Raw genomic sequence first — 24,688 nt, 5'->3', positions numbered from 1 at the left:
AAAGAGAGTGAATGGCACAGAGAGAGACAGGCAGAAAAAAAAGAGAGACACTGAAACTGAGAGAAAGGAACGCACAGAGCGTGTAACTTTTCCTTCTCTGGTGCCATTTCTTTTTCCCTCCTGAAAGTCCAGAAACTAATGATCTACAGCAGGAAAACAAAAATAAAAGTAAAATCCACAGAAGGGGGGCAGATTTCAGAGAAGCTGCTTCACACAGACAACCAGATGCAAACAATGTGCTAGACAGGCCCATTTCACCCCAAATGCACACAGAGACCAAAGGGTTTCCAGGGGGGAGGAGAGAGGGGTTATTTCAGGATATTTTCTTCTGAGTGCTAATAAACTATAACAAACTCAACTATGCAATATTTCTGGCTGCAGGATCTGCTGTGCCAGGGAATGAGTGCCGGAGCAGGGTGCTTATGGGATACAGAGAGGGAAGTCAGCAGCAGGGAGTTAAATTCCCTGTGGGCAAAGGGAAGCCAGGTCTCTGCCAATCTCCCCATCTGCTAAAGACCGCTCCTCCAAGGAAGGAGAAAGGCTGAGAGAGGGAGACAGAGGGCAGAGGGTGTGAGAGAGAAAGAACAAGGGAGTGAGAGAGAAACAAGCGGAAGTGAAGCAGGTTATGAACACTGGAGTCCTTCATTTCCAAAAAGGAAGCTCAAAAACCAGTACAACCCCCCCACAAACTTCCTGCACCCAGGTGACACCCATCTCCTTTTTGTCATATGACTCCCACCCCCACCGCAGTGGCATGGTCCCCATGCTATGTCCATGTGACCTCCATGCCCTCTGGACAAGTCTGCATGGTTCCCATCCCCATCCCCCAGCTGTGTAGCACAGTCTTGTTTTCCCATTGAAGTGCTTGCCATTCCAATTGACCTTTGTGCCTTCTCTTCCATCAGCACTCTGTTTGCAGGCTCTTCCCTTCCTGGCCTTCATCCTTCCCTGCATTCCCTGGTGTGGGGGTGGTAACCACCCACTCCAGTGCCAGGAAGGCTGGGGAGAATATCTGAAAGGGAAAAAGAAGAGATGATTGGGGAATGGACCTAGCAGGAGCTCCATCCTGCCCCAGCATGATGCTTACATCTGGACCCTGGGGCTGAGTAGCCACCGTAGGTCTTATCTCACAGAGGCCTAGGAGGTCACAGAGAGAACCCCGGGAGTCCTGATTTCTACTTCTTCCTGCTCTAACCCACTATACCCTTCTCTCTTACAATGGAATAGGATTCAGGAAACCTGACTCTCAGTTTCCTTTGCTGTAATTACTATACCCCAGTCATCTCCTAGAGCTGAGAGTAGAACCCAGGAGTCATGCTCCACAGTCATGTTCCCTTTCCTGTAGAGAATACTGGCTTGATATTATGCTGTGTGCAGTTGAGTTATGCCTTTAATGTGGCTCCTTTCATAGATTTCAAGGCCACAAAGAGCCATTATGATGATCTAGTCTAACCTCCTCTGTAAACCCACCCAGAGAACTCACCCAGGAATTTCTGCATCAAGCCCATAACTTCTGGTTGAGTTAGAGTATATCTTTCAGAAAGACATCCAGTCTTGATTGGAAGACTCCAAGTGATGAAGAATCCACTGTAACCCTTGGTAAATTGTTCCAGTGGTTACAGTTGCTGCTAAAAGTTTGCACCTTATTTTTAATCTATATTTATGTTGCTTCAACTCCTAGACATTGGACCTTATTATGCCTTTTTCTGCTAGATTAAAGAGCTGTCTACTATCAGAAATCTCTTCCCTGTGTAGATACTTGTAGCTGGTGATCAATTCACCTATTAACTTCTCTTGGATAAATGAAATAGATTAAGCTTCTTGAGTCTCTCATGGTGAGACAGGCTTTCCAGACCTTGAATCATTCAAAATACACTCAGGAGCACTGTCCTGTGGATACATAGCTCAAATAGTATTGAAAGGTTCACAGCATCATCTCTATTGAAGTACACTCTGGGGTGTTACTCTTCAAGTGTACATTGGGTTCTCAGTTTGAGGTTTGTGACCTCCAGGTGGGTGATGAACAGGGGACAGGGGCTTGTCCTTTCTATATTGCGAATTGGGAGGGATATCCCTGCTAGATGGGAGCGGTCCCTATTATAGAAAAAGAGGTCCTGGTATTGAAGAGTTTGAGAACCAGGCAACATCTACACTACAGCTGGGATTGACGCTCTGAGATTGATCCACTGGCGGTCGATTTAGCGGGTCTAGTGAAGACCCGCTAAATCAACAGCAGATCGCTCTCCAGTCAAGCCCTGTGCTCTACCCCGATGCCAAGAATAAGGTAAGTTGATGGGACAGTTTCTCCTGTCGACCCCCAGCAGTATAGACTCCATGGTAACTTGACTTAAGGTACATCGACTCCAGCTTAGTTATTCACGTAGCTGGACTTGTGTAACGTAGGTTGACTTACCGTGATAGTGTAGACATAAAGTATACAAAAATCAGGAAGCCTATGAGAGAATAATTGGGTCCCCTGGACCACCAGGGGAGCAATTAGAGGAGGAATTTGCAATATAAGTAGTTTGCCCAGAAGAAATGTGATTTCCTTGCATGAGTCTTTGCCACTGAGGATGTTGGGAGGATACCTAACAAAAATCTGCTCTTTAGTGGTGACAAAGCTGAGGCACTGCGAGAGGCTGAAGTCTGAAAAAAGGAGATCCTGGAACAAACTGATAAATTAAAAGAGTGACAAGTCATTAGGAGTGGATGGGACCTGGGTCTGAGGCTGCTAACAAGAATATGCAGCCTCATTAAAATCAGCAAGTGTACATTGACAAATGTTGTACATTGATCCTGATAATTACACATCAGTAAGTCTGACCTCAGCCCCAGAAAAACTGTAGCATGAAAATTATAGTAGAACAGGAAAATTGGTTGAAACAATAATTAGAGCACTATAAAACCTTTAGAAGAGCATGATCTGTTAGCTACAAACTAGTGCCTGCAAAGGAAAATCATGCCACTCTAATCTAATGGAATTCTCTGAATGCATCAGCAATATTGTGAATAAAGAATGACCCAGTTATCATGATTTTGGGGAGGATTTCAGAAGACTTTGACAAAGTCCCTTCTGAGATGCCGTTAAGGAATTAAGTAGCATGGTGTGAAAGGTTAAGTTTTATCATGGATCAGAAACCAGCTAACAGAGAGAAAGCAGGAATAAATAATACATTTTCATCATGGCCAAAGGTTAATAGTAGTGTGCCGCAAGGTTCTATTCTAGGACAGGTGTTTACCATGTTTATATGTGTACAATTTTTTAAAGTGCCTAAAAGACTTAGGAGTACAGCTGGCCAGAAAATGGGGGCGTCCCCTACAGAAAAACTTGACTTCCTGGTAGAAAATCAAAACCTAAACATTTTTGGCCAAACACTAACACTTTCCATTTGGAAATGCTACCACAGTGACTCATGGGATATGTAGTTTGGATGCCCCACGCCCTCTCTGGGCCAGGCACCCTGGTCAGTCTACATCTCCCCTCTTGTTGAGCCACTGTGGTGCATCATGGAAGATGTAGTCTGATTGCAGAACTTGGCCCATAGAGAAGAATGGGAGCATGAAGCACCCAAACAACAACTCCGATGAGGCACACTTTGGGCATTTCCAAATCCAAATGTTGGGTTTGGGGTTCTCAGTGACAAGTCAAACGTTTCTGAAAAAGGAACTTTTTTGCAAAAAATTTAAAGTAGTCAAAAACTGAGTTTTCAACGAACCCTACTTAGGAGCCTGGAAGTTGCATTGTCAGAAGCAACTTGGCAATTTTTATGCACTTAAGGCCCATTGAAGCCTAATGAGCCTTAGTTTCCTAAGTACCTAACTCACTTTTGAAAATGGGACTTAAGACCCTAGGTCCTTAAGTGATTTTAAAAATTTACCTAGTCTGGAAAAGGGGATGAGCAGTGAAGTAGCAAAATATGCACATAGCACAACATTATTTAAGTTAAACAACACTGGAGAAGACTGTGAGAGTTAGCACAGAGTTGTGGTGGATTCTCCATCATGGGCAATTTTTAAATTAAGATTGGATTTTTTTTCTAAAAGATCTGCTGTAGTCCAAACAGGAATTAGGCTGGGGAAGTTCTATGGCCTGTGTTATACACGAGGTCAGACTAGCTTATGACAATGGTCTCTTTTGGCCTTGGAATCTATGAACCTATGAATCAAAGCTAGATGAATGGACATCACAATGGCAGATGAAACTCAGTGTAGACCAGAGGTCCCCAAAGTGCGGGGTGCGCCCCCGAGGGGGGCGTGGAGCATGGGTGGTGAGTGAACCATGGGCTTGGGGAGGCTAGCCCCTGGCCAGGCCCATCTTTTCCACCTGAGGCCCCACCCTCCCAGCCCTTTACCCCACCAAAGCCCAGAGGGCCGCCCCCCCCATGACCACTAGTCCCTCCCACCCCAGCCCCGGGCTGCCCGTTCACCTCCACCCCGGAGCACTGCGTGGGTGGGCATTGCGCGCCTCCTTCCCCAAGTGCAGAGCACCAGGTGGGCAGCGCGCAGCCCCCCACCCTCCCCAACACTGGGCGGTGTGGCCCCAGCGCCCCAAGCCCCAGAGCACTGGCCACTGCAGCCCCAGCACTGGGGCTCCCCCCAGTGCCGTGCAGCCCCAGCCACAAGTCACCCCAAGTCCCAGCCACCCTAGCCACAGCCCCATCAGGCTCCCTGGAAAAGGAGCAGCCTGCCTGGACTGAGACCAAGGGGGAAGGGCAAGCAGGAGGGGGCCTCGGGCTGGAGCATGAGCGGGGCCACAAGCGGGGCTGTTTGGGGAAGCCCAGCCTATTATACCTGCTGCCCATGGTGTGGAGGAAAGTCCAGGGGGGCACGGAAGGGCCTGGAACAGGGCTGGAGGGAGGGAGCACCCACTTCCCTGCCCCCAGCTCTGCTCCGGTCCTGCTCATGGCCCTGTACCTGGCCCCTTCCCTAGCCTTGGCACGGCTCTGCTCCCAGCCTTGGCCCCTGGCCATGGCCCCACTCCCAGCCTCAGGCCCACCCCCAGCTGTGGTCCCAGCCTTGGCCCCCTTACCCCTGTCTGTGACCCTCCCGCCCTAAGCCACAGCCCCACTCCTGGCCCCGGCTCCTGGGTGCAGACAAGGTAAGGGGAGGGTGTGACCCTCAATAGTTTGGGGATCGCTGGTGTAGGCAATGTTAGGATATAGATATTCAGGCCTGTCTGTAAAGGCCTATACTCTAAGAAATTAGGTGTATTCTTATCACTTAGCTAGTTATAGAGGTATAAAAGAAAGAATCAAAATCACTGTCTGCCAGTGTAAGGTCCTTCTCTTATTGTGAGAGTCTGAGGCCCTGTTCTTAGGCTAAGGCCTTTGGCTAAGCAGCAGAGGCAGCCATAAGCTGGGAAGCGACCAGTCACCTCCTCACATTCCAACCTAGTCACATTTAAATAAGGTGCTATCGGGCTGTTAGGAATACAATCCTGTCCTGATAGTGCCTATCACTTCCAGAGAAAGGGAAGTGCCTAGAAAATGTAAAAGGAACTTAGTTTGATAGCGTCCTGTCTGGCAAGAACTCACTAATCAATAGCTGGGATGTGAAATCCTCACTTCTGTATTGCTTTGTCATTATAGTTCCCACTTTGCTATTGTTTGTCTGTATAATCTCTGTCTGGTTCTGTGATTGAGTGATCTTACACTAAACTGGGAGGAGAGGTAGATACGCTGGAGGGTAGGGATAGGATACAGAGGGACCTAGACAAATTAGAGGATTGGGCCAAAAGAAATCTGTTGAGATTCAACAAGGACAAGTGCAGAGTCCTGCACTTAGGACGGAAGAATCCCATGCACCGCTACAGACTAGGGTCCGAATGGCTCGGCAGCAGTTCTGCAGAAAAGGACCTAGGGGTTACAGTGGACGAGAAGCTGGATATGAGTCAACAGTGTGCCCTTGTTGCCAAGAAGGCCAATGGCATTTTGGGATGTATAAGTAGGGGCATTGCCAGCAGATCGAGGGACGTGATTGTTCCCCTCTATTCGACATTGGTGAGGCCTCATCTGGAGTACTGTGTCCAGTTTGGGGCCCCACACTACAAGAAGGATGTGGATAAATTGGAGAGAGTCCAGCGAAGGGCAACAAAAATGATTAGGGGACTGGAACACATGAGTTATGAGGAGAGGCTGAGGGAACTGGGCTTGTTTAGTCTGCAGAAGAGAAGAATGAGGGGGGATTTGATAGCTACTTTCAACTACCTGAAAGTGGGTTCCAAAGAGGATGGCTCTAGACTGTTCTCAGTGGTAGCAGATGACAGAACAAGGAGTAATGGTCTCAAGTTGCAGTGGTGGAGGTTTAGGGTGGATATTAGGAAAAACTTTTTCACTAGGAGGGTGGTGAAACACTGGAATGCATTACCTAGGGAGGTGGTGGAATCTCCTTCCTTAGAAGTTTTTAAGGTCAGGCTTGAGAAAGGCCTGGCTGGGATGATTTAGTTGGGGATTGGTCCTGCTTTGAGCAGGGGGTTGGACTAGATGACCCCCTGAGGTCCCTTCCAACCCTGATATTCTATGATTCTATGATTGTTCCTGTCCGCTGTATAATTAATTTTGCTGGGTGTAAACTAATTAAGGTGTTGGGATATAATTGGTTATATAATCATGTTACAAATATGTTAGGATTGGTTAGTTAAATTTCAGGAAAATGATTGGTTAAGGTATAGCAAAGCAGAATTCGAGTTTTACTATATAGTCTGCAATCAATCAGGAAGTGAGGGGTTGGGGGAGGAAATGGAAACAGGGAATGGGGGTGGGGAAATTGGAATCATGTTTTGCTAAAGGGGGAAATGGGAACAGGCAATGGGGATGGGAAAATTGGAATCATGTTTGGCTAAGGGTAGGAATGGGAACAGGGACACAGGTGTAAGGCTCTGTGGTGTCAGAGCTGGGAAGGGGGACACTAAGGAAGGAAGCTGGAATCATGCTTGCTGGAAGTTCACCCCAATAAACATTGAATTGTTTGCACCTTTGGACTTCGGGTATTGTTGCTCTCTGTTCATGCGAGAAGGACCAGGGAAGTAAGTGGGTGAAGGAATAAGCCCCCTAACAGGCAAATGCAAGGTGCGGGGAGGGATAGCTCATTAGTTTGAGCAGTGGCCTGCTAAACCCAGGGTTATGAGTTCAATCCTTGAGGGGGCCATTTAGGGATCTGGGGCAAAAATTGGGGATTGGTCCTGCTTTGAGCAGGGGGTTGGACTAGATGATCTCCTGAGGTCCCTTCCAACCCTGTAATATTCTATAATGCACATTGAATGCAATCATCTGAACTCCAATAAATTTTTAGGTTTTAAATGAACCATAGCCACTTAGGGAAAAAGATCTAGCCCTGGTCTACACTAGGAGTTGAGGTCAAATTTAGCAGTGTTAAATCGATTTAACCCTGCACCCATCCACATGACGAAGCCCTTTTTTTCGACTTAAAGGGCTCTTAAAATCAATTTCCTTACTCCACCCCCGACAAGGGGATCAGCGCTTATATCGGCCTTGCCGGGTCGAATTTGGGGTACTGTGAACGAAATTAGACGGTATTGGCCTCCGGGAACTATCCCAGAGTGCTCTATTGTGACTGCTCTGGACAGCACTCTCAACTCAGGTGCACTGGCCAGGCAGACAGGAAAAGGCCTGCAAACTTCTGAATTTCAATTTCCTGTTTGCATGGTCACCTGCAGCTTGCCACGCTGGCCAGAGCTCATCAGCAGAGGTGACCATGCAGAGCTCATCAGCAAAGGTGACCATGATGGAGTCCCAGAATCGCAAAAGGGCTCCAGCATGGACTGAACAGGAGGTACGGGATCTGATTGCTGTATGGGGAGAGGAATACCAAAACATTTGTCAAAATCTCCCAGGGCATGAAGGACAGAGGCCATAACAGGGACCTGAAGCAATGCCGCTTGAAACTTAAGGAGCTGAGGCAAGCCTACCAGAAAACCAGAGAGGCAAACAGCCTCTAGGAGTTCAGCCACCACTACCCCAGCCGTGTTGTTTGACTCCTTCAATGGAGATGGAGGCAACATAGAAGCAGGTTTTGGGGATGAGGAAGATGATGATGATGAAGTTGTAGATAGCTCACAGCAAGCAAGCGGAGAAACCAGTTTTCCCGACAGCCAGGAACCGTTTCTCACCCTGGACCTGGAGCCAGTACCCCCTGAACCCACCCAAGGCTGCCTCCCAGACCCGTCAGGCGGAGAAGGGACCTCTGGTGAGTGTATCTTTTAAAATACTATATGTGGTTTAAAAGCAAGCATGTTTAATGATTAATTTTCCCTGGCATTCGCGGCTCTCCTTGATGTACTCCCAAAGTCTTTGCAAAAGGTTTCTGGGGAGGGCAGCCTTATTCCGTCCACCATGGTAGGACACTTTACCACCCCAGGCCAGTAGCACGTACTCGGGAATCGTAGAACAAAGCATTGCAGCGTACGTTTGCTGGCGTTCAAACAACATCCGTTCTTTATCTCTCTGTGTTATCCTCAGGAGAGTGATATCATTCATGGTCACCTGGTTGAAATAGGGTGCTTTTCTTAAGGGGACATTCAGAGGTGCCCGTTCCTGCTGGGCTGTTTGCCTGTGGCTGAACAGAAATGTTCCCCGCTGTTAGCCACAGGGAGTGGGGAGGGGCTAGCCATGTGGTGGGGGGAGGCAAAATGTGACCTTGGTACGAAAACACATGTGCTGTGTATGTAATGTTAACAGCAAGGTTTACCGTGAAAGAGTGTAGCCATTGTTCTAGAAAATGTGTCTTTTTAAATACCACTGTCTCTTTTTTTTTCTCCACCAGCTGCATGTGTTTCAAGGATCACAGGATCTTCTCCTTCCCAGAGGCTAGTGAAGATCAGAAGGCGAAAAAAACGCACTTGTGATGAAATGTTCTCTGAGCTCATGCTGTCCTCCCACACTGACAGAGCACAGACGAATGCATGGAGGCAGACAATGTCAGAGTGAAGGAAAGCATGAAATGACCGGGAGGAGAGGTGGTGGGCTGAAGAGAGTAAGTGGCGGGCTGAAGAGAGGGCTGAAGCTGAAAGGTGGCGGCAGCGTGATGAGAGGAGGCAGGATTGAATGCTGAGGCTGCTGGAGGATCAAACCAATATGCTCCAGCGTATAGTTGAGCTGCATGAAAGGAAACAGGAGCACAGACTGCCTCTACAGCCCCTGTGTAACCAACCACCCTCCGCCCCAAGTTCCATAGCCTCCTCACCCAGACACCCAAGAATGCGGTGGGGGGGCCTCCGGCCACCCGGCCACTCAACCCCAGAGGATTGCCCAAGCAACAGAAAGCTGGCATTCAATAAGTTTTAAAGTTTTAAATTTTTAAAGTGCTGTGTGGCCTTGTCCTTCCCTCCTCCACCACCCCTCCTGGGCTACCTTGGTAGTTATCCTCCTATTTGTGTGATGAATGAATAAAGAATGCATGAATGTGAAGCAACAATGACATTATTGCCTCTGCAAGCGGTGATCGAAGGGAGGAGGGGAGGGTGGTTAGCTTACAGGGAGGTAGAGTGAACCAAGGAGCGGGGGGGTTCATCAAGGAGAAACAAACAGAACTTTTACACCCTAGCCTGGCCAGTCATGAAACTGGTTTTCAAAGCTTCTCTGACGTGCACCACGCCCTCCTGTGCTCTTCTAACCGCCCTGGTGTCTGGCTGTGCGTAACCAGCAGCCAGGCGATTTGCCTCAACCTCCCACCCCGCCATAAACGTCTCCCTCTTACTCTCACAGATATTCTGGAGCACACAACAAGCAGTAATAACAGTGGGAATATTGGATTGGCTGAGGTCTAACCGAGTCAGTAAACTGCGCCAGTGCGCTTTTAAACGCCCAAATGCACATTCTACCACCATTCTGCACTTGCTCAGCCTGTAGTTGAACAGCTCCTGACTACTGTCCAGGCTGCCTGTGTATGGCTTCATGAGCCATGGCATTAAGGGGTAGGCTGGGTCCCCAAGGATAACTATAGGCATTTCAACTTCCCCAAAGGTTATTTTCTGGTCTGGGAATAAAGTCCCTTCCTGCAGCTTTTGAAACAGACCAGAGTTCCTGAAGATGCGAGCGTCATGTACCTTTCCCGGCCATCCCACGTTCATGTTGGTGAAATGTCCCTTGTGATCCACCAGTGCTTGCAGCACCATTGAAAAGTACCCCTTTTGGTTTATGTACTCGCTGGCTTGGTGCTCCGGTGCCAAGATAGGGATATGGGTTCCGTCTATGGCCCCACCACAGTTAGGGAATCCCATTGCAGCAAAGCCATCCACTATGACCTGCACATTTCCCAGGGTCACTACCCTTGATATCAGCAGATCTTTGATTGCGTTGGCTACTTGCATCACAGCATCCCCCACAGTAGATTTGCCCACTCCAAATTGATTCCCAGCCGACCGGTAGCTGTCTGGCGTTGCAAGCTTCCACAGGGCTATTGCCACTCGCTTCTCAACTGTGAGGGCTGCTCTCATCTTGGTATTCTTGCGCCTCAGGGCAGGGGAAAGCAAGTCACAAAGTTCCATGAAAGTGCCTTACGCATGCGAAAGTTTCGCAACCACTGGGAATCATCCCAGACCTGCAAGACTATGTGGTCCCACCAGTCAGTGCTTGTTTCCCGAGCCCAGAATCGGCGTTCCACTGCATGAACCTGCCCCATTAGCACCATGATGCCCACATTGCCAGGGCCCGTGCTTTGAGAGAAGTCTGTATCCATGTCCTCATCACTCACGTCACCGCGCTGAGGTCGCCTACTCGCCCGGTTTTGCTTTGCCAGGTTCTGGTGCTGGATAATGCTCGTGGTGTTTAATGTGCTCCTAATTGCCAAAGTGATCTGTGTGGGCTCCATGCTTGCCGTGGTATGGCGTCTGCACAGAAAAAAGACGCGGAACGATTGGCTGCCGTTGCCCTGACGGAGGGAGGGGCGACTGACGACATGGCTTACAGGGTTGGCTTACAGGGAATTAAAATCAACAAAGGGGGTGGCTTTGCGAGAAACTGAATGGGCCCCTTAAGGATAGAACTCAAAACCTCAAGGATAGAACTCAAAACTGGGTTTAGCAGGCCGTTGATTTCACAAAGGTAGGGAGGAGAAAATGAATACCAAACAAATCTGGTCTATTTCTTGTTTTGAGCCACTTCATCTATCGTTATACATCTTGCTGGCAGCAGACTGTGCAGTACGACTGCTAGCCATCATCATCTCCTGGGTGCTCGGCAGAAGACGGTGCAGTATGACTGCTGGCCATCATCATCTCCTGGGTGCTCGGCAGAAGACGGTGCAGTATGACGACTAGCCATCATCTTCTGCTAGCTGGAGGTTAAAAGACAGTGCACTGCCGGTAGGACTCAATCGCCACGAGACGAAACAAGGGAAATGACCTGGCTGAGTCACTCCCATGTTTGCCCAGGCGCCCTGTTAAAAGAGCACCCAGGACTACGTCGGTGACAGCTACCAGTCATGTCTGCTGCCAAAAGGCAATAAACTGCTGCTGTGTAGCAATGCAGTACCGCGTCTGCCAGCACCCAGGAGACATACGGTGACGGTGAGCTGAGCGGGCTCCATGCTTGCCGTGATATGGCATCTGCACAAGTAACTCAAGAAAAAAGGCGGAAAACAATTGTCAGCCCTTGCTTTCACGGAGAGAGGGAGGGAATGGGGGCCTGATGATATGTACCCTGAACCACCCGCGACAATGTTTTAGCCCCATCAGGCACTGGGATTTCTACCCAGAATTCAAATGGGCGGCGGAGACTGCAGGAACTGTGGGAAAGCCACCCACAGTGCAACGCTCCGGAAGTCGATGGTTGCCTCGGTACTGTGGACACACTCCGCCGACTACATGCACTTAGAGCATTTGTGTGGGGACACACACAATCAATTGTATAAAAACGCTTTCTACAAAACCGACTTCTATAAATTCGACCTAATTTTGTAGTGTAGACATACCCCTAGACATTATTGTAAAATTGAAGATCTCTGCTCACCAGGTAGCAGTAGTTAAAAAGCCAACAAAATGTTAGCATGTACAGGAATGGCATGGAGAATAATACTGGAGCTATTCCTATGTTGCTATGTAAATTAGTGAGATGACCTCATCTGGAACACTGTGTTCATCTCTGGTTACCCTCTCTATAAAAAGTCATAGTAAAACAGAGGGGATTCAGATATGAGTGATGAAAACGATGTGAGGCCTTGAAAGATTTCCGTGTGAAAAGAGACGGTGTTTGTTTTGTTTAGAGACAAGAGAAATAAGAAGGGACATAATAGAGGTAAACAAAATTCTAACTGGGTGAGAAAGTCAGTCAGGATGAATTTATCATAACACAGAACAAAGAGATGATCAGTAAAATTGAAAGGCTGCAATTTCAAAATGGATAAAAGGGAACAGTTTTTACACCTTGTATAATGAGTCCCTGGAACTCACTGCCCCAGTATAAGGTGGAGGCCAAGAGCTTAGCAGGATTCAAAAAGGTATTGGGCATTTACATATACTGGAACAATTTACTAAGAGTCTTGGTGGATTCTCCATCACTGGCAATTTTTAAATCAAGATTGGATGTTTTTCTAAAAGATCTGCTTCAGGAAGTATCTTGGGAAGTTCTATGGCCTGCGTTATACAGGAGGTCAGACTGATGATCACAATGGTCTCTTCTGGCCTTGGAATCCATGAATCTATATGGGAACTGAGAACATCCACAATTACATTTCATCAGATTATAAAAAAGAAAAAGTGCAGCCAAAATAGTTTGGAAGGGATATAAACCCTCATCCTTTAAGGCACAAGAGGACCTCAAACTGACAGGAGTTAAGAGGAAACTTCCCCCGCGGGCAGGTTATTCTATAATTGTCCACTAGAGGGTATTTTGCCCCTTCCTCTGAGGTATCTGGCACTTGGCCACTGTCAGAGACAGGACACTGGGCTGATCCAGCCTGGCAATTCCTATATTCCCAGTACATACTGCATATGACCAGGGCAGAGCTGGGTGGCTACCCAATATAGCCTCTCTGCCCTGCACACACAGCCCCAACCCAAAGCAAGGCTGGCGGGCTTAGATGGGCTCAATCATAGCCCTTTCCCCCCTGGTTCTTCCCTCTCAGCTCTCCCATTCACTCTCCCTTTGTCATGCTACTCAGATACTTTGACAGCTCTGCCCAAGGAGGAATGAACAATGGCCTTGGAGAGAGAAGACAGATGGACAGAGACAGGTCAATGGACTGACTCACCCTTCGGTTCCGCAGGACCAAAGCCAGGATGGAGGCCACAAGCAGGAAGGAGAGGACAAGGATAAGGTCAAAAGAGATCTGCCCATCCAGAATGGGACGAGGACCAGAGAGCTGGGCACCTGTAAGGTGAAGTCACAGTTAGAAAGGAGGGTGAAAGGGGGGCAGTTGGAATGGGAAAGGGATGGAATTGCACTGAGGGGGCTGACATTGGAAAGGGAATAGTGAGATTGGTCTGGCAGAGTGGGAGTGGGGAATCGGGGGGGTTGGGACTAGTTGGGGATGTGGATGAGGTTTGGAAAATGTTGGCTGGTCAAGTCGGTCAAGTGGAGCAGAAGTCTTGGGGCACAGGGAGATGGAAGTGGGGTGGGGTGGAGGAAATGAGGCACAGGGGAGACGTTACCTGTAATATACAGCTCATATTCCACAGCTCCCAGCCTCCCTTCTGAGCCATGGACACTGCACTCCCAGGTGCCAATATCCTCCTGGGACACATGGGTCAGTTCCAGGGTGGAACCCAGATAGTAGCGCTTGACCCCTGGGCTCCTGGGAGTGACCTCAAATGAGCTCCCATTGCTGAGGCCTGAGCTCAGCTGCCTCCACTGAAAGTGCTCGTGCCCCCTGGGGTGGGTGAGGCTGCAGATAAGCAGCAGACGAGAGCCTTCAGCGACTGGCCCTTATATGCTTGGGGTGACTGTGGGGGAGGGAAACAGAAATACCCTCAGCAAAAAAAGTAGAGCCCCTTCTTGGCTCACCCCTTCAGCACCTCCTTCCTCTCTCTGTCACGTTCCTCCTTTTTCACTCTCTCTCTCTCACACACCTTCTCTCATTGACTCCCTGGCTTCCTCCTTCTCTCTCTCTCTTTCTCTCTCTCTCTCTTTCATTTTCCTACTTTAAGGCAGATTTCTTAAAGAAAAATAATGGAACCATCATGAGAAACCTCCCTATGGCACAGCGTCCTGTGGAAAGAGAGACTCCACTCCTGTGCAGCTAAATGCCTGAGCTGAGACACAGGGTCTCCCCCCATGGGGAGGCTGGACAGGCTGAGAACATCCCAAACTCACCACATTGGTGTGCAAGGAGATTTTCTCCAAGACAGTGAAAGCTGCTGGAGGGGAAGAGTTCCCTTGGCATCCTCTGGGCTTCCCTTGCTCACCTGTCATCACTGTCAAGGTCACGTCCCTAGTGATGATCGTGCCGTGGAGAGAGACAGACAGCAGTATTGCCCTGTGTCCCCTGGACCCACCTCAGGGAGATGGAGGGTGAAGCTCCCATTGCTCCCATTCCTGGAGATGCCCCATATTTCCAGATCCCCTCCTGCAAGACGGCTCCAGTGGGCTGACACCCCTAGAATGCTGGAGGCACTGGGGTCTTGGTTCAGGAGGCACTGGGGTCTTGGTTCAGGAAGCAGAGAAGGTTGGTGGCAGATCCTACTGCAGCATAGGCTACAGGAGATGCTGGGCCAGCAAAACCTGGAGAAAACAAGAGTGTAGGGCAACATTAGGTGGTACGAGGTCCACAGAACTGCAACAGAAGAGGAGGTTACCTGGACCAGTCCACACAAGTGATCCACTTCCTGGACACTACAGTGCAAATAAGTGATGGTCACATAAACACCACCTGTGACTATGTGACGCAGCAGAGAGAGGGGAGTGTTGACCTGGGAATGTGCCCTGGGGATGGGAGACCTGAGAGCCTGTAACCTGAGCCAGGAGGGGAAGCGGGAGGTAACACCTCTGCCCGGGAATGTGGACAGAGGCTGCAGGAGGGAGCCTGCTGGGGGGGGGTTAGTTTCAGTTTGGTGCTGGGTGGAGGAACGCAGGGAACCCCAGGGCTGGGGTCTAAGCTCCCTGCTCCCCCAGAAGGACTTGACTGAGGGGTCCTGGTTGTACCCACAACCTCTGTTTTGGACTGTGTTCCTGTTGTCCAATAAACCTTCTGTTTTACTGGCTGGCTGAGAGTCTCAGTGAATCCCAGGAAGAGGGGTGCAGGGCCTGGACTCCCCCACACTCCGTGACAACTGGTGTTAGCGCTGGGATGTACTGCACCCCGTGAATGGCGCTTCCTGCAGTAAGTGACTGGGGAACAGTAAAACGAAGGGGGATTGACAGGGACCAGGCGTACTGAAGATTCAGAGAGAGACGATTTAAGGGAGCGTTTAACCCATGGGAGTTTGTGACCAGAGAGAAGGACTTTTGCAGTAACAGGGTCCCCCGGGGGATTGCAGCGAGTGGTCCGAGGGGCGGAGGAGTCTGCAGCTCGACCCTGGCAAAGAGGTGGTGACCTCAAGAAGGAATGGCACACTAGGGGTTTTTTCTAGAAACCGTGGAAAACTGCCTGGCCTGTGAATGGCCAGCAGGGAGATGTATGCTAAATGCCTTAAGAGCGACCTGGTGGAGCTGTGCAAGCAGAGGGGGCTGAGCATTGGGAGGTCCACCAAGGAACAGCTGATTGCCCAGTTGTAGAAGAGGAATCGCTTGGATGACCCGATCCCTGTCCCTGAAGGAAGCCGCCCCATGGACGCAGCGTGGGCCCTGGGGCCTGACTGGGCTGGGAGGGGTCAGACTGCTCCCGAGGACATCCCGAGACCCTTCCTACCTATGCCTGGGGGAGGGGTTGGGGGAAGCCCGGCGAATACCGAGGGCACCCTGACCCAGCAGCCAGCAGGGGATCCTCCCGGCGGAGCTCCCCACCCCTGGAGCGGAGGCGGGTGGAATGGGAGAGGGAGATGAAAATGAGGGAGCTGGAGGGTCATGAAAAACAATGTCAACATGAGCAGGAGGAGAAGGAGGAACAATGTCAGCATGAGCAGGAGGAGAAGGAGCGGAACGTCAGGAGAAGGAGAGGGAACGTCAGGAGAAGGAGAGGCAACGTAGGCATGAGCAGGAGGAGAAGGAGAAACAAAGACAGCATGAACTGGAGCTGGCCAGGCTGAGGAGCAGTGGGGCCCCGGCTGTGGTGAGTGAGGGGGGATCCAAGACTGCAAGGAGCTTTGATAAGTGCTTCCTGGCCCAGTGTAAGGAGGGGGAGGACATAGATAGCTTCCTGACGGCCTTTGAGAATGCCTGTGAGATGCACAGGGTTGACCCTGCAGACAGGCTCCAGTTCCTCACCCCCTTACTGGACCCCAAAGTCGTGAAGGTGTACAGCCGAATGACAGAGCCGGAGGCAGGGACTATGAACTGTTCAAACAGGCCCTGCTCCGTGAGTTTGGGCTGACCCCCGAGATGTACCGGAAAAGGTTCCGGAGTCAGCGTAAAACGCCTGAGGTCACCTACCTACAACTGGTCAACCAGATGCAGGGATATGCCCGCAAGTGGACAGCTGGGGCCCAAGCTAAAGAGGACCTACTTGACCTAATTGTACTGGAGCAACTGTATGAACAGTGCCCATCCGACCTGAGGCTGTGGTTGGTGGACAAAAAGCTAGAGAACCCACAGCACGCAGGGCAGCTGGCCGACGAGTTTGTGAACAGTCGGTCAGGGGATAGCAGGGAGGAGTCCCAAAAGAACAGTCCCCCCCCCCCCGATGCAGAGAGAGAGTCACCATGGGACCTCCCAGCGGGGAAATAGGGAGAACCCCCTCCAAAGGGGAACGCCTGGCGTCGGGCCCCTCCGACCCACTTGAGGGGACCAACGTGACCTGAGCTGCTATCACTGTGGCCAGAGAGGCCACGTATGGACCCAGTGCCCCAGGCTCAGGGACAGACTGAGCAGACCCAACCTACCCAGGGTTAACTGGGTAGGGACCCAGCTGGACGAGGGGAAGATGGCCCAGACAAGGGGGGCTGCCAGCTTACCCAGGCAAGGGGGGCTGCTCCAGAGGGAAGAGTATCCCCGGCCAGCTCCACCAGAGGGCTGGATGCTCTGGACTCAGGCTGCTCGGTTTACAGGGTGGGCGCGGGGTTGTCCCTCCGGAGAGAGTGCCTTGTTCCCCTGGAGGTGGATGGGAGGAAGGTCAATGGATACTGGGATACGGGCGCGGAGGTGACGCTGGCCTGGCCCAAGGCGGTGGCCCCAGATCGGGTGGTGCCCAACACCTGCCTGACCCTGACGGGGGTGGGCAGGACCCCATTTAAGGTGCCCGTGGCAAGGGTACACCTGAAATGGGGGGCCAAGGAGACCTAGAGGACTGGCCAAGCAACCCCCAGACCGCCCTGGTTGTGACCCGTAGCCAGAGCTGGCGAGGGGCACTGCACCCTGACCTTGGGGAGGGTACATACCAGAGGCGCAGGACCCTACCCTGGTGGGGAGGGAGCACCGAGGGGCACGGCTCAGAGAGGCTGTGGCCTCGACCCAGCCAATGAGAGGGAGCCGGTCCCCATCCCTTCCCTAGACGCTGAGTTCCAGGCCAAGTTGAGGAAAGATCCCTCCTTGCAGAAGCTCAGGGACCTGGCCAACCTCAGTGTGGTACGGACCATGAGGAGAGGATGCCAGGAGAGGTTCCTGTGGGAGAAGGGGTTCCTGTACCGAGAATGGGCTCCCACAAGGGAAGTAGAGTCCTGTGGGATCAGGAGGCAGCTGGTGGTACCCCAGAAGTATCACCACAAACTACTGTATCTGGCCCATGACATCCCCCTCTCAGGGCGTCAGGGAATCCGGCGCACCTGGCAGAGGTTGCTACAGAACTTTTACTGGCCCAGGGTCTTTACCACTGTCCGGCAGTATTGCCGATCCTGTGACCCCTGTCAGAAGGTGGGGAAGGCCCGGGACAAGGGAAAAGCGGCTTTGAGACCTTTGCCCATCATAGAGGAGCCTTTCCAGAAGGTGGCCATGGACATCGTGGGGCCTCTCAGCAAGATGACCCGGTCGGGGAAGAAATACATTCTGGTGGTGGTAGATTTTGCCACCCGCTACCCCGAGGCAGTGCCCTTAGCTTCCATTGAAGCAGACACCATGGCAGATGCACTCCTGACCATTTTCAGCCGAGTGGGGTTCCCCAAGGAAGTCTTGACAGACCAAGGGTCCAACTTCATGTCAGCCCTGCTCCGGTGCTTGTGGGAGAAATGTGGGGTCCGGGACAACTGGGCCTCATAGCATCATAGAATCATAGAATATCAGGGTTGGAAGGGACCTCAGGAGGTCATCTAGTCCAACCCCCTGCTCGAAGCAGGACCAATTCCCAGTTAAATCATTCCAGCCAGGGCTTTGTCAAGCCTGACCTTTAAAACCTCCAAGGAAGGAAATTCTACCACCTCCCTAGGTAACACATTCCAGTGTTTCACCACCCTCTTAGTGAAAAAGTTTTTCCTAATATCCAATCTAAACCTCCCCCACTGCAACTTGAGACCATTACTCCTCGTTCTGTCATCTGCTACCATTGAGAACAGTCTAGAGCCATCCTCTTTGGAACCCCCTTTCAGGTAGTTGAAAGCAGCTATCAAATCCCCCCTCATTCTTCTCTTCTGCAGGCTAAACAATCCTAGCTCCCTCAGCCTCTCCTCATAAGTCATGTGTTCTAGACCCCTAATCATTTTTGTTGCCCTTCGCTGGACTCTCTCCAATTTATCCACATCCTTCTTGTAGTGTGGGGCCCAAAACTGGACACACTACTCCAGATGAGGCCTCACCAATGTCGAATAGAGGGGAACGATCACGTCCTTCGATCTGCTCGCTATGCCCCTACTTATACATCCCAAAATGCCATTGGCCTTCTTGGCAACAAGGGCACACTGCTGACTCAGCTTATCACACCAGTCCAATGGGCTGGTGGAGAGGTTCAATGGGACGCTAAAGATGATGCTGAAAAGCTTTATGCACCAGCACCCGCAGGATTGGGTCAAGTACTTACCTCACCTGTTGTTCGCGTACAGGGAGGTACCCCAGGAGTCTACCAGATTTTTGCCTTTCGAACTGTTATATGGAAGGAGGATAAGGGGCCCACCTGGACCTGATGAGAGACGAGTGGGAGGGGAAGGCCTCCCGATGGAGAGTCAGTGATGGAGTATGTCCTGATCTTCCGAGAGAGACTGGCTGAACTCATGGACCTGGCCAGGGAGAATCTGGCCAGAGCCCAGAAGAAGCAGAAGGTCTGGTATGACCGCACGGCATGGGCCTGTGCCTATGCCACGGGGATCAGGTGATGGTTCTCTTCCCCGTGAGAAAGAACAAACTACAGGCCGCCTGGGAAGGCCCTTTCAAGGTTGTCAAGCAGCTAAATGAGGTAAACTATGTGGTGGAGATGTCGAACCAGGCGCACCACCGCCGGGTGTACCATGTGAATATGATGATGTCATATTATGCAAGGGGGAATGTGGTTTTGGCCATGTGTGGACAGTGGGAGGAGCAGGGAGATGACCCTTTAGTAGATCTATTCCCTGGGACCAGAGCTGGTTCCCCCCTGGAAACAATTCCCCTCTCGGATCAGCTAACCCCTGCCCAGCAAGCTGAGGTCAGGGGGGTGCTGCATCTGTACCGACAGCTGTTTTCCAACCAGCCTGGACGCACTAATCTGACTGTCCACCGGGTGCAGACAGGGTCACACCCACTGATTAGATGCTCCCCCTTCCGAGTCACAGGGACAACTGCTCAGGACCTGGAAAGAGAGGTCCGGGATATGCTGGCTTTGGGGGTGATCCAACCGTCTGCCAGCCCTTGGGCCTCACCGGTGGTGCTGGTCCCCAAAAAGGATGGGTCGGTCCGGTTCTGTGTGGACTATCAGAAGCTCAATGCCATCACTGTATCTGATGCCTATCCCATGTCCAGGCCTGACAAGCTCCTCGACAAGCTGGGAGGAGCTCGATACCTTACCACCAGGGACCTTACAAAGGGCTACTGGCAAGTGCCGCTGGATGCAGATGCCTGGCTGAAATCGGCCTTCATCACCCCTCTGGGGCTCTATGAGTTCCTCACCCTGCCTTTCGGCCTCAAGGGAGCGCCAGCCACCTTCCAGCGCCTAGTGGACCAGCTACTGAGGGGGATGGAGAGTTTTAGTGGCGTATATTGATGACATCTGTGTCTTTAGCCAGACCTGGGAGGATCATGTGTCCCAGGTTAGACAAGTGCTGGACCAACTCCAGGGGGCTGGGCTGACTGTAAAAGCAGAGAAGTGCAAGGTGGGGATGGCTGAAGTATCTTACCTGGGCCATCGGGTCCGGGGAGCGGCCACCTAAAGCCGGAACCAGCCAAGGTGGAGGTGATCAGAGACTGGCCCACTCCCCACACCAAAAAGCAGGTCCAAGCCTTTATTGGGATGGCAGGATACTACTGAAGATTTGTGCCCCACTTTAGCACCATAGCCACCCCCATCACTGAGCTATGCAAGAAGGGGAAGCCAGACAAGGTGGTCTGGACTGAGCAGTGCCAGGAGGCTTTCTGGGTGCTGAAGGAGGCTCTGGTCAGTGGCCCAGTTCTGGCAAACCCAGACTTTGGCAAGCCCTTTGTGGTGTTCACCGATGCCTCAGACACGGGACTGGGGGCGGTGTTAATGCAGGAGGATGAAAAGGGGGAGAGACACCCCATCGTGTACCTGAGCAAGAAGTTGCTACCCCGGGAGCAACACTACGCGGCCATCGAGAAGGAATGCCTGGCCATGGTGTGGGCCCTCAAGAAACTAGAGCCATATCTCTTCGGGCGACACTTCACCGTGTACACCGACCACTCTCCCCTGACCTGGCTGCACCAGATGAAAGGAGCCAACGCCAAGCTCCTGAGATGGAGCCTGCTCCTGCAGGATTATGGCATGGACTTGGTCCATGTGAAGGAAAGTGCCAACATGATAGCGGATGTGCTGACCCGGAGAGGGGGCCCCGAACTTCCCCAGGTCACTGGTCACAGTGACCCCATTCAGTTCAGTCTCGAAGGGGGGAGAGATGTGACGCAGCAGAGAGAGGGGAGTGTTGACCTGGGAATGTGCCCTGGGGGTGGGAGACCTGAGAGCCTGTAACCTGAGCCAGGAGGGGGAGTGGGAGGTAACACCTCTGCCTGGGAATGTGGACAGATGCTGCAAGAGGGAGCCTGCTGGGGGGGTTTAGTTTCAGTTTGGTGCTGGGTGGAGGAACGCAGGGAACCCCAGGGCTGGGGTCTAAGCTTCCTGCTCCCCCAGAAGGACTTGACTGAGGGGTCCTGGTTGTACCCACAACCTCTGTTTTGGACTGTGTTCCTGTTGTCCAATAAACCTGTTTTACTGGCTGGCTGAGAGTCTCAGTGAATCCCAGGAAGAGGGGTGCAGCGCCTGGACTCCCCCACACTCCGTGACACCACCCTATACCGGAAACCTACTGACCGCTACACTTACTTACATGCCTCCAGCTTACATCCAGGACACATCACACGATCCATTGTCTACAGCCAAGCCCTAAAAGACAGCCAAATTTGTTCCAATCCCTCAGACAGAGACAAACACCTACAAGATCTTTATCAAGCATTCTTAAAACTACAGTACACACCTGGGGAAGTGAGGAAACAGTTTGACAGAGTGAGACGGGTACCCAGAAGTCACCTACTATAGGACAGGCCCAACAAGGAAAATAACAGAACACCACTGGCCATCACATACAGCCCTCAGCTAACACCTCTCCAGCACGTCATCAATGATCTACAACCTGTAGCTCACGAAAGCTCATGCTCAAATAAATTGGTTAGTCTCTAAGGTGCCACAAGTACTCCTTTTCTTTTTGCGAATACAGACTAACACGGCTGTTACTCTGAAACCTATCCTGGAAAATGATCCCTCACTCTCACAGACCTTGGGAGGCAGGTCAGTCCTCGCTTACAGACAAACCCCCGACCTGAAGCAAATACTCATCAGCAACTACACACCACTCCACAGAAACACTAACCCAGGAACCAAACCCTGTAACATTGTCCCCTACTTTGTCCCCATATCTACTCTAGCAACACCATCAGAGGACCCAGCCACATCAGCCACACAATCAGGGACTCATTCACCTGCACAAGAGGACCTCAAACTGACAGGAGTTAAGAGGAAACTTCCCCCACGGGCAGCTTATTCTATAATTGTGTGGGGATGGGAACAACCTTTCCATAGGGTCTGAGAGAGTCTCGGGGTCTCCAGATGGTAGGCACCTTTTTGGGGGACACCTCCCATACTCCTGCCCCACTTCCTCTGCAGTGTCCATAGGGGCCACAACTTCCTCTCACCTGTCATCACCACTAGGTGGATGGCCTTCTCCACACGGCCACGGCTGACTGTGATCTGGCACTGATACCATCCAGCATCCTTGAACTGGACTTTGGGCAGTTTCACTTCCAGGTGATTGCTGAGTTTCCATGTAAACTGCATGTTGGCTATTTGCTTAAACAAGGGTGGCTCTTTAGAGGTGACTTTGAAGTTAAACTTCTCCAAGTACTAGTTGCCTGTCACTGGTTTCCACTCCAAGCCTCCCCTGACATACTCCAGCTCTCTTATCTGCTGCAGGTCAGTGCTCAGAGAGTAGGAGAAGGACACAGTGGAATTAACAGCTTTGTAGAGCGTCTCCTGGTTCAAATGATGAAAACCTGAATTCAGAGGAGAACATATGGAAGTGTGGGGAGCAATAGTCTCAACATCAATTTTGCAACCTCACCATGGAGCAGGGAGGAGATAGTCCATCCCTATATCTAGCCCTAGGGAGACCCTATCTGGGTTATTGTGCTCAGTTCTGGAGGAGCTCAGAGAAGAGCCACAACAGTTCAGGAGGCCAGAAGGGTTGGGTTCTTGGGAGAGATTCAAAGAGCTAAATCCATCCAGCCAAGCAAAGCTACAACTGGAACAAGGAAATGAGAATCATCTGCATGAGTCTGAGATGCACAAACCCCTGGGGGAGGGGGACTGTTTAGGAGAACAAAGGGAAACAGGGTGAGACTGAGCCAAGGAACAGGAGCTCAGGAGCCAACCTCCAGTGCTGAGGGGTCTGTGAGCCTGGGGGTCCTGAGAGGAAGGCCCTGCTGCCCCAGAGGTTAAATGCCCCCACACAGTAGGGTACTGAACCCCATGAAGCTAGCCATCAATACGACTGCCAGCATTCTTTCCCTTCCCTCACCATGGGAAGTCTGCACAGGACATAGGCTCAAGAGAATCCAGGGTAATCTTTGTCTAGAGAGGGCTCTGCCCATTCCCCACAGAGGATTTAGTATTTTCTGGAACTGCTGGTTTATGCCAAGCAGAGGCTGAGGCACTGGGTACAGTATGACCCATATCAAAGCTACTAATGCCAGGCCTCAACCTCACCCTTAAACACTAGTTTTTTAAACTGTTATATTTCCTGAGGAAGGGACTTGACTAACGCCAGAGCTCAACCTGCCCTTCAGTCATGAAGGCCTGATAGTCCAGGATATGAAGGCTGGCAAATCTTCCAACAACATGAATCCCAGCATTGCAGTTCAGGACTCTAGGGTACAGAGCTCTTTGCAGCCAGTCTTCTCTCTGACCATGATTACTGTGACGTTGCTCTCCATGTGTTTTATAAAAATATGTTTATAAGTGTGGATATGATGTAACTGGAATATGCTTTATGCAAAAGGTCTCTTGTAAAGTATCATTACAAAGCTTATAATCTACTGAGTGTGGTCATCCTATTTGTATCTGAAACTAGGAATATGAAATATAACTCTGAGATCCTACTGTAATTATGCAAAGTGTGGGCCATTAATTGTGGTTTGGAATCTTGATGGCTCCCATTAACCAGGACAATGGTTGTAAATGACTATGTTTACTTGTAAGCCTTCCTGTATATGTGTGTGCCAACAAGTGGGTAAAGAAGTCTTACAGTGACATGTGATCATGGCACCTGAACTGGAATCCATCTTTAACCTGGTGCTTTTCCATTTAGAAGGAGAGGTGGGAACCCAGAGAGAGATAAAGGTTTCCTGCCTTGTGCTAAAGATATATAAGGGGGTGAAACAGAACAAAGGGGGTCAGTCATGAGGAATCCCCTAGTTACCATCTGATCTGGAACTAACAAGGATTGTACCAGGGGAAAGGATTGGGCCCAGACTAGGAAGGAGTCTAGTCTGTGAAAGAAGCTTATTGGACCATCTCTAAGGGTGAGATTTACCTGTATTCACTTTCTTAATGTATTAAGCTTAGATTTCCATGTTTTGTTTTATTTTGCTTGGTAACTTACTTTGTTCTGTCAGTTATTACTTGGAACCACTTAAATCCTAATTTTTGTACTTAATAAAATCACTTTTGTTTATTGATAAACCCAGAGTAAGTGATTAATACCTGGGGGAGCAAATAGCTGTTCATACCTCTCTATTGGTGTTATAGAGGGTGGACAATCTATGAGTTTACCCTGTATAAGCTTTATACAGAGTAAAACAGATTTATTTGGGGTTTGGATCCCATTGGGTGCTGGGTGTCTGGGTTCTGGAAACAGGAGTATTTGCCGAGCCATTTTCAGTTAAGTCTGCAGCTTTGGGGACATGGTCCAGACCCTGGGTCTGTTTTGCAGCAGGTTTGTGTGTCTGGCTCAACAAGACAGGGTTCTGAAGTCCCAAGCTGGCAGGGAAAATGGGCTCAGAGGTAGTTTCAGCACACTAGG

General features: G+C 50.7%; 1 pseudogene; it reads right to left on the bottom strand.

Moving 5' to 3' along the window:
* Positions 1-901: 901 nt before the first annotated feature.
* On the bottom strand, positions 902-22,446 carry LOC144267459 (lymphocyte activation gene 3 protein-like; annotated as a pseudogene).
* Positions 22,447-24,688: the final 2,242 nt, after the last annotated feature.

This window comes from Eretmochelys imbricata, chromosome 1 (assembly GCF_965152235.1).
Source record: "Eretmochelys imbricata isolate rEreImb1 chromosome 1, rEreImb1.hap1, whole genome shotgun sequence".
Taxonomy (NCBI): Eukaryota; Metazoa; Chordata; order Testudines; family Cheloniidae; genus Eretmochelys; species Eretmochelys imbricata.
This window is presented reverse-complemented; position numbering and strand designations above follow the sequence as displayed.